The 10,260-nt window shown below is 41.6% G+C and overlaps 1 pseudogene; it reads left to right on the top strand.

Moving 5' to 3' along the window:
* The first annotated feature begins 6,450 nt into the window (after window positions 1-6,450).
* LOC104431191 lies at window positions 6,451-9,877 on the top strand (annotated as a pseudogene).
* The last annotated feature ends 383 nt before the right edge of the window (window positions 9,878-10,260 follow it).

The raw sequence follows: 10,260 nt of genomic DNA, 5'->3' as shown, positions 1-10,260 counted from the left end.
GACATACTTTTCAATAATATGTGTGTTTGTGCTAGTCTCATAGTGGATTTGTATTTATTGATAAAACATCAAATCACTAATAAACAAACAAGTACAATACATCTGTTCACAAATACATAAACCAATGATCCTCTACAATAACATATATCACATTCTACGCAATGCTAGTGACATCCTATGGGTCAAGAATATGTCTCTAGGAATAGCCTTCGTAAATGGATCAGCAATCATTCTATTGGTTGAAATGTATTGCAGGATCACTTCTTTCTGCGTTATAATATCTCTGATGAAGTTGTTTTTTTTATGTAAATGTGTTTTGTCCTTCCATGATACTTAGGATCTTTCACATAGGCAATGGCAGCTTGACTATCGCAATAAACTGTCACCGGTCTTGGAACTTCAGTGACATTGGCTAAATTTTCCAAGAAATGTTTTAGCCATATTGCTTCTTGCACTGCGGTAGAACATGCAATCAATTATGCCTCCATCGTAGACAAGGCCGTGCATGTCTATTTCTTGTTTTTCCAAGAAATCGCACCTCCATTGAGCAAGAACGCATATTCAGAAGTCGATTTTTGCTCATCTAGGTCTCCACCCCAATCGGCATCTGAATAACCCAATAGGCGTAAATCATTCCCTTGGTAACAAAGTCAATAGTCCATGGTGCCCTTCAAGTATCTCAGGATCCTCTTCATTGCTTTCCAGTGTGCTTGACCAGGATTTGATTGATATCGGCTCACCAATCCCACGGCATAACATATGTCGGGTTGAGTACACATCATAGCATACATCAAACTTCCGACCGCACTAGCGTAAGGAACAGTTTCCATCACTTTAATTTCTTAAGGTCTTAGGATACAGCTCAGTACTTAGGCCTTCACCTTGCATGACAGGGGTATCAGTGGGATTACAATGCTGCATATTGAAACGCTCAAGAATCTTCATAATATAAGACTCTTATGATAAAGTAAGGAGTTTCCTTGATTGATCTCTTTCGATCTTAACTTCTAATATATATGCAGCTTCTCCCATGTCCTTCATCTCAAAATTGGAGGACAACCATTCTTTATGGTGATAACCAAAACCTTGTCAAGTCCAGCCAATAAAATATCGTCCACATAAAGTAATAAAATCACAAATTTATCTTTGGATCGCTTGACATATACACAGTGATCTTCTTCAATCATCGTGAAACCAAAAGTTATTATTGCTCGATGAAAACGAAGATACCACTGTCTAGATGATTGCTTAAGGCTATATATTGAGCGATGAAGCTTGCAAACTTTATGCTCTTGACCTTTAGCTATGAAACCTATTGGTTGTTTCATATATATTTCCTCATCTAATTCTCCATTGAGAAATGCTGTCTTTACATCCATTTGATGTAATTCAAGATCCAAACGTGCAACGATGGCTAGAATAAGGCGTATTGAGGCAAACCTTACAACTGGTGAAAAAGTTTCATCATAGTCTATACCCTCTTGTTGAGTATAACATTTTGCCACAAGGCGAGCCTTATACTTTTCAATGGATCAATCCGCCTTTCACTTAATCTTAAAGACTCATTTGTTTCCAATGGCCTTACGATTGGGTGGTAGATCAACTAAGTCCCAGACATGATTTGCCCTGATAGACTCCATCTCATCTTCCAAAGCTTTTCTCAATTCTTCCTTATCAAAGGATGAGAGAGCCTCTTGAATAGTCTTAGGCTCGGCATCGTCCTTTTGAGCAATCATAAATGCTTCCCCTTCAATCTCAAAACGACGACGGGGAATACTTTTACGATTACTTTTACGCAATTAAATTTCTCTTGAACTCAATTCATCAGGCGATGCAACACTCCCACTAGGTCTTGTATGTTGAGGTAAATCTTCATTTCCTCTACAACATCAGTGGGTGTGTTATCGATCTTCCATCTGATATAATTGGAAGTCCTTATCAATCTTACCTCTATTAGAAAAATCGTTCTCCAAGAACGTGACATCTCGTGACTCCATTTCGGTCACACTTCCATCAGCTTGTTCACCTATGAACACGTACCCTTTAGAGTGTTCGGAATATCTTATAAAGATACATTTCTTCCCTCTAGGACCTAATTTTCCATGTTTATGGAAAGAATTATGAACATAAGCTGCACATCCCCATGGACGTAGACTACTAAAGTCTGGTTTCCTACCAGTCCATAATTCATAAGGGGTGGAAGTGACCGATTTTGAGGGCACACGGTTAAGTATATAGGCAGCAGTCAATAACGCATCTCCCCAATAGGAGATAGGTAGATTTGCTTGCGCCATCATAAACCTAACCATTTCCAATAGGGTTCTATTCCTTCTCTCAACTACCCCATTTTGTTGTGGAGTACCAGAAATAGTCAATTGTCGTACAATTCCCTTTTCATCACAAAGAGTCTTGAATTGCTCCGATAGATACTCACGTCCATGATCGGTTCTCAATGCCTTTATTGATTTGTTCAACTGATTCTCTACCATCGCTATATATCGTTTAAAGCAGTTCAATGCTTCTGACTTATGGGAGATTAGAAAGACATAATCAAAACGTGTGAAGTCATCTATGAAAGTGATGAAATATGAGGCTCCATGCCTCGCCCTCACATTCAAAGGACCACAAATGTCAGAATGTATGAGATGCAATGGAAATTCAGCTCTAGTCCCTTTACCGAATGGTTTTCTAGTTGTTTTTCCTGCCAGACAATGTTCACATACGGATAGACTAACATTAGTGAGTGACCCTAAAAGGCCTTCTCTAGCTAATCTTTGCATTCTTTGCAATCCAATGTGACATAATCTAACATGCCAAGTACTTGCATCAATCTCAATGTTATTAGAAGACACAATTAAAGAAAAACAACCATCAACATTAACATTGTACTGATCATAGTCAATGTCTAACACCATAAAACCATTCGATATATGACCTGAACCATAATAAATTGTTCCATACAAAATGTCAACACAATCACCATGGAAATTCAATACATAACCTAAGTTAAGAAGAACAACTACAGAGACCAAGTTTCGTCGAATATCTAGAGCATAAATGACATCATGCAGGAATAAGTTTCGACCACCACGTAAGATTAATTTACATGTGCCGATACCCTTCACTTCAACTCTTGAGTTATTCCCAACATATATCCATCTTCTTCCAGGCGGTATCCGACGATACTCCACAAATGCTTCTCGGTCTCTAGCTACATGGCCGCCTGCTCCCGAGTCTACAAAATCCACATCGGATGAGATTCAGCAAGCATTACAAGACTAGAAACAAAAGCATTACTCAAAGTAATGGAGTAATAGGGTACCTTTTTTGGCTCAGTGCATTCACGAGCAAAGTGACCCATCTTGCCACAATTATGGCACTCCATCTTGGCCTTGTCCTTCTTCCCACCACGCTTCTTGCGTCGGAAGGTCTTAGCCCTCTTGGGTCCCTGATCAGTCATCTTCCCTTTGTTGTTGAACTGAAGATTCCTCTTGCGCTTGAAAGCCCGAAGCATTGTGCGATCTCGATTTAGCAACATAAGCATGGGTAGAGGATTTTGCAGCCTCTAGGCGCTCATCCTCTAATTCAAAATGACGTGCAATATCATCAAAAGTGACGATGTTCTCATTATGCGTCATATTGATCTTCATATGCTCCAAATTATCAGGAAGAGACCTTATTACAGCCCGAACTTACTGTTCATCGCAAGGGAGTGACTGTCGATCTTCAGCTCACGGATCATGTTTGACATCTCCCGAAGATGCTGCCTCATCGTTACATTTGGGCGCTTTCGGAATGTGTCAAACTTGATGGTGAGGCTCCTCAGCTTAGTGGCAGATGTACCCCCAAACTTATCTTTCAAGGCAACCCACATAACTTGAGCTTTGTCATAACTCTCAAACTCACACATGAGATCATCTTGCATATAGCTCAGCAATGTGATGCGAGCAATGCTATTTCTTTTTCCAAGCTTGATAAGCTTCCAAATCTCTCCTGTGTTGAGCTGAAGTTCCATGCTCAGTTCATCCATGGTATGGTTGAGGGTTTCCAAAACCTCTTGCTCCTCAATGATATACTGAACCTTTCGGTGCCAAATATCATAATTGTCACTGTTCAACTTCTCACTCTTATTGAGGTCAGCCACAATAGTCTTGGATGCCGATGCCATAATCAATTGTTATAACACATTGACATAATAAACGCAGAATCAATACTAGCACACTTTACATAGTAACACACATATTTGATTTACAGCAAAAACAAACTAAATTAATGATAATTCAACAAAAGATATAAAAGCAAAAGTTCACTATGTTCCCAATCAACTTCTATGTACAATTGTTCTATTATCATTAATTAGTTTAATTTGTGCAAATGTCAAGTTCTAGGTGAGAACTATTTCAAATTCTACCAACCTACGAACTCCCACTAGGAAAAAATAATTACATGACCTTATGTAATTTCTACATTTTTCCTTAACACAAAAACATAGCATGATAATAACCAACGTATAAACAACAATTATGCTTCAACTATGCAATTCAACATGTAATGGATTTCCTACCATTGTTCTAATTTTCTAGCAACTAGAAAATTGCAAGTATATTAAAATATATTCATCATATCATTGAACCAAGCTCTACACAGCATTTATAACATCATTTGCACACAAGTTAGCTACTGTATTTCTGTAATCACAAGAAAATACAAGCTACAAATGAATAAGCTGCATTAAACCCCAAAAAATACGCATACATAGGGTTTCCTATGCATTTTCATACATTTATAAAATTCAAAAGTATAAAATAATTATACCACTGTATAGAGGACACTCATACGAACCAAAGGCCACCAACCACACTCCAATCGGAGCTCGCACGCCCCCCAGCGTCACCTGAGTGCACGGCGCGTGTGGCGCATGCGCCAGCGAGCCAAACGGCTCCTGGCCGGTCCGACCGGTTTGACCGCTAGACCAGTTGACCGGTGCGACCGGTTTGACTGCCAGATTGGTTGACCGGTCCAACCGTTGACCGGTCAACGTCGGGTCGGGTCAACGGGTCGGGTCGCCGGCAGGTGATCGGCCGACCAACTGTCGTCGGCGATGACGTCATCCCAGCAGTTACCGACCGTTGGGTGACGTCATGGTGACGTCATCACGCGCCGGTTCGCCGATCGACGCGTGCCGGTTCACCGGCTGGCGCGCGTCCGCACGTGCCGGTTCGCCGACCGGCGCGTGTGGCAGACGCGCTGGCTGTGCCAGCGCTTCAGGCACGTGGCGCCCACGCGTAGTGGCTTCTGGTCGCGCGTGTGGGCGCGTCCGGCGTCGGCTGGCGGCGCTCGGCCCATCGCCGGACTTGTCTCGACGAGTTCTTTCACCCTATATATTCAAAAATTAATTTTGACCAAAAAATCATTTCGAAAAACGGCCAAAACCTCACGGATCATGCGACCCCAAACCCGTTCTTCACTCCGGTTCAATTTCGAGTTTTTCATATGGCAATTCAGACTATCAGATATCTAAATAGTGTAGAATAAAATCTCTTGATCTCAATATCAAATAGTAAATGAGAAAACTCGATGAAAAAACAAGGCATAAATCACGATCGGGCTCTGATACCAATGTTGGAATTCGAGTCGGCGGAAGACGACTTACCTGATTCCGATGCGCAAACAGCAAATAGCCTCGGAACGAATGTTGAATTGCGAATAAATCACGAACAACACTACCTCACGTTAGTTTGGATGCAATCACAAGGAAAACACCCGATTTCCACGGTGTAAATGCCGATTGTTCTTGCAAAGATGAAATGGAACGCCTTGATCTTCTTTGATGGAAATGGAGAGAAAATTTGGTGCGAATGAATTGCCAACCCATCCAACGGTTGTGTTCGGGAGGATTTTATACGTCTCCCTTCGTACCCCTCCATTAGTGACTTTCCATCATAACGCATTAAGACGAAACGGTACGTTCCGTTCGCACACCATCATGGACGTACCAGCTAAAGCTAAAGTACTACAATTTCGAACATGGTTAGGAAATCTTTGTTAGTAATTTGCAAGACAAATTTAAAAAATGTGTAAAACTTTTACTCTAAAGCAATTTTCACAATGACTTTTCAAACATATATAAGAAAAAGGTGTCTAGTCATATGAGGAGATAATTTAATTTTCAAAGTTATTTAAATTTTTCCTTTTTTAAAACATTTGAAAATTTATGGCAAAATCGTTCCAAGATAAAATATTATGCCCTTTTTTAAAAAAATTATTATCTTTGGACTTAATTTTCATATAAAACAGTAAGCTCTAAATTATTTTTAAAATGAGATTTTCGCACAGGTTAGCGCCCTCCTCCATTTTCAGGATCGTTAACGGAACAACAGACACTTCGAAATGCACCGCCTCCGATGACGAGCTACTGCCATGGTCGGTCGAGCACTCCTCGCATGACAATGTCGCAGGATCTCCAAAGCCACGAGACCCTCCTCCTTCGCCTTCTCCACCTTGCCGCCGGAGAACCCGCCTCGCCGGGTTCCCGGTTCGTGGGCCAAGCGGCACGAAGTCGCCGAGCTCTTGCAGTCGCCGCCCGCCTCCGCCTCCGACGCCGACGACCCCGTTCGTTACTGCGAGAAGCTCCACGGCCGAATCGTCGTCTGGGGGTTTCAGCACTACGTGTTCCTCGCCAACGTTCTGCTGCATTCATGCTCGAGGTCCGGGGCTTGGCGGGATGCAAGAAGGGTGTTCGATAATATCCCCGAGAGGAACCTGATCACTTGGTCTACGTTGTCTCGATGTACGCCCGGCATGGGTGTTGCAATGAAGCGCTCTTGAGCTTTGTGGAGTTTCAGAGAATCTCCGTCGAGAGGCCGAATGAGTATATTTTGGCCATTCTGATCCGTGGTTGTGCGCAGTCGGGTGGCCTTGATGAAGGAGCTCAGGTACATGGTTTCGTTGTTAAGGCCGGTCTCGGTCAGGATGTCTATGTTGGCACTTCTCTGGTTTTTTTGTATGCGAATAATGGTGGGATAGATGGGGCGAGATCGGTTTTTGATGGTTTATTGGATAAGACTGATGTTACTTGGACTGCGATCATAAGCGGGCATGTGAAATGTGGGAGAAGTGAAGTGTCTCTGCAGTTGTTTAACCAGATGATAGATGCTGGCCTTCTTCCTGACAAATACGTGATTTCCAGCGTTTTAAGTGCATGCTCAGCAGTTGAATTTGTTGAAGGTGGCAAGCAAATTCATGCTCATATACTGAGGCGAGAAGCAGAGATGGACATTTCGGTGGTTAATGTGCTGATCGATTGTTATACAAAATCTGGCATGGCACGAACAGCTCGGAGGCTATTCAACCATATGGAAGTTCAAAATATGATTTCTTGGACCACGATGATTTCTGGGTACATGCAGAACTCGTATGATAAGGAAGCATTGAAGCTTTTCGCAGAGATGACTGGATTGGGTTGGAATCCTGATGCATTTGCTTGCACCAGCGTTCTCACATCATGTGGCTCGCTCGAGGCCTTAATGCAGGGAAAGCAAGTTCATGCTTACACGATCAAGGCCAATTTAGAGTTTGATGATTTCATAAAAAATGGCTTGATAGATATGTATGCAAAATGCAATGCCCTAGAGGATGCTAGGAAAGTTTTTGATGTTATGGATGGGAAAAATGTTGTCTCCTAAAATGCAATGATCGAAGGCTACTCAAGATTAGAGAAACTGGAGGAAGCATTGGATCTCTTCCATAGTATGAGGCTTGCATCGTTCTCCCCAAGTCCATTGACATTTGTCAGCATCCTTGGATTATCAACTGCTTAATTCGCCTTGGAATTGAGCAAGCAAGTTCGTGGCCTCTTAAGTAAATCTGGAATTTTTATGGACTTATTTGCAGGGAGTTCACTGATTGATGTTTATTCCAAGTCTTCTTTAGTCCGAGATGCGAGGTTAGTATTTGAAGAGATGAACGATAGAGATATTGTAGTTTGGAATGCAATGTTCTTCGGATATAGTCAGCAAATGGAAAATGAGGAGACCTTCAAATTGTTCTTAGAGTTACAGTTATCGGAACAATGACCCAACGGATTCACGTTCGCTTCCCTTATCACAGCATCGAGCAATTTAGCAAGTCTCCAACATGGTCAACAGTTCCATAGCCAGATTATAAAGCACGGTTTGGATTTTGACCCATTTGTCATGAATGCTCTTGTGGATATGTATGCTAAATGCGGAAGTATTCAGGAGGCCAGGAAAGCATTTGACCTCGCTATTTGTGAAGATGTTGCATGCTGGAACTCCATGATCACAACATATGCACAACATATGCACAACATGGAGAAGCACAGGCTGCTCTCCAGATATTTCAGGAAATGATAATCACAGGAGTGAAACAGAATTACATCACATATGTGGGCATCCTCTCCGCATGCAGCCATGCGGAGCTTGTGGAAGATGGATTACATCATTATAACTCGATGCATGGGCTTGGAATTGAACCGGGGACCGAACATTATGCTTGTGTGGTCTCCCTTTTTGGCCGAGCTGGTAGACTAAAGGATGCGGTGGATTTCATTGAGACAATGCCAATTCAACTGATAGCACTGGTATGGAGGAGCTTGCTCAGTGCATGCAGGAATGCTGGCAGCAGCGAATTAGGAAAGTATGCTGCTGAGATGGCAATCTCTTTGGACCCGACAGATAGTGGATCTTATACCCTTCTTTCCAATATATTTGCATCAAAAGGAATGTGGTTTGATGTAAAGAAGGTGAGGCAGAGAATGGATGAAACTGGAGTCCTAAAAGAACCAGGAAGAAGTTGGATAGAAGTGAATAATGTGGCTCATGTGTTTGTTGCTAGAGACCGGACTCATTATGAGGCTGATTTGATTTATTCAGTTTTGGACTATTTAATTCTTCAGATAAAAGAGATTGGTTATGTGCCAAACAATGCTGCACTTATCATAGACGATTGACTGACAATTAGAAACGGGACAATATTATACTGCAAATGCTCTCGTTCTATGTAACCTTCCAGCTGTTTGATACTGGGTCATGATCAATCTTCTTGAAGTATGCACATCATAAGTCTGACTTGGGTTTTCCATCGGATATGTTGAGACATGAGATCCCTCTTTGTGGTGTGAGGAGGATATTTCTCTGGAGAAGTAGCTGCTGGGATATAATTTTGAATTGAGTCATGAGGAATTGACGCGATTCTAAGACTTCCAATGGCATGGTTGACTCGTGAAGATTGGTGAACTAATGAGCTACGCTCTGTTTGTAGTTTGGAAGGGGGCAATTTAGTTGAAGAAGAGGGCAAATGACCTGTTCCTAAGATATGGAGAGATTAGCCCACTGTCTGTGGCCACAAGATGACCAACCAGAAATGCCCCTTGGTGGAGACTCACTCTGTTAATGCAGGACGTCAACATGATGAGTTTCGGGTTGACCAACCAGGAAGAATGAAAAACTTGAGTGTTAGTTTCTTGTGGAATTTATGATATCTTGATCAAACCCACCTTTACTATTTGATGCATGAATGCAATAAAATTAGTTGAAGAGTAACACACGGTTTTTCATCTAGTGACAAATAAGGAAAAAACCGGAATTCGCAAGTAATTTTTGGTATCTGATATTCCCAGTTCCTCTGTCAGATACTTCAACAGTTCAGCACTCACACCGGCCACACAAAGAGAACATCTGCATTTAGGTCTTAATAATGTTTTGTATAGAAGTCTTAAGTCACCTCAACCGGTCACTACATTTAGCTTTTCTCTTCCCTATTTTTTTCAATGTAAAGATGAAGACTTTCATGCTTCTAAAACATGCTAGACAAGCAAGACAATGGAGACGATGGATCGACGTGCTTCAACTAATCCAAAGACAATTCACAATCTTGCTAGGTTTTTTTTAATGAGAATCTTCTTCGAGAGTTGATTCTCTAACCTCTTGAATATTTACTTTTGACATCTTCATCTTTGGCAACTTCGAGACATTGCAAGAATTTGATTTGATTTCCCTTCATGATATCTGCTGTACTCTGTAACATTGACATGAACATTGCCGAACAATTGGCAGCCATGAAACTTTGCTCTCAAGCCTCAAGTCAGCTTGTTTCGCTTTCTTCACATATTGCTTGAATTTATCATTCAAAAGTCATGTTCACTTCTTGCTGGTCAGCAAGTTGAGCTTGCTTTGTTCTTTTTATTTTTTTATCTGGTCGAATGCTCGCTTTGTTCATTCATGATCTAACATATGCAAA

This window comes from Eucalyptus grandis, chromosome 8 (genome assembly GCF_016545825.1).
Source record: "Eucalyptus grandis isolate ANBG69807.140 chromosome 8, ASM1654582v1, whole genome shotgun sequence".
Lineage (NCBI taxonomy): Eukaryota > Viridiplantae > Streptophyta > Magnoliopsida > Myrtales > Myrtaceae > Eucalyptus > Eucalyptus grandis.
Note: the sequence above shows the minus strand (reverse complement) of the source record. Positions and strands in the feature narration are given on the sequence as shown.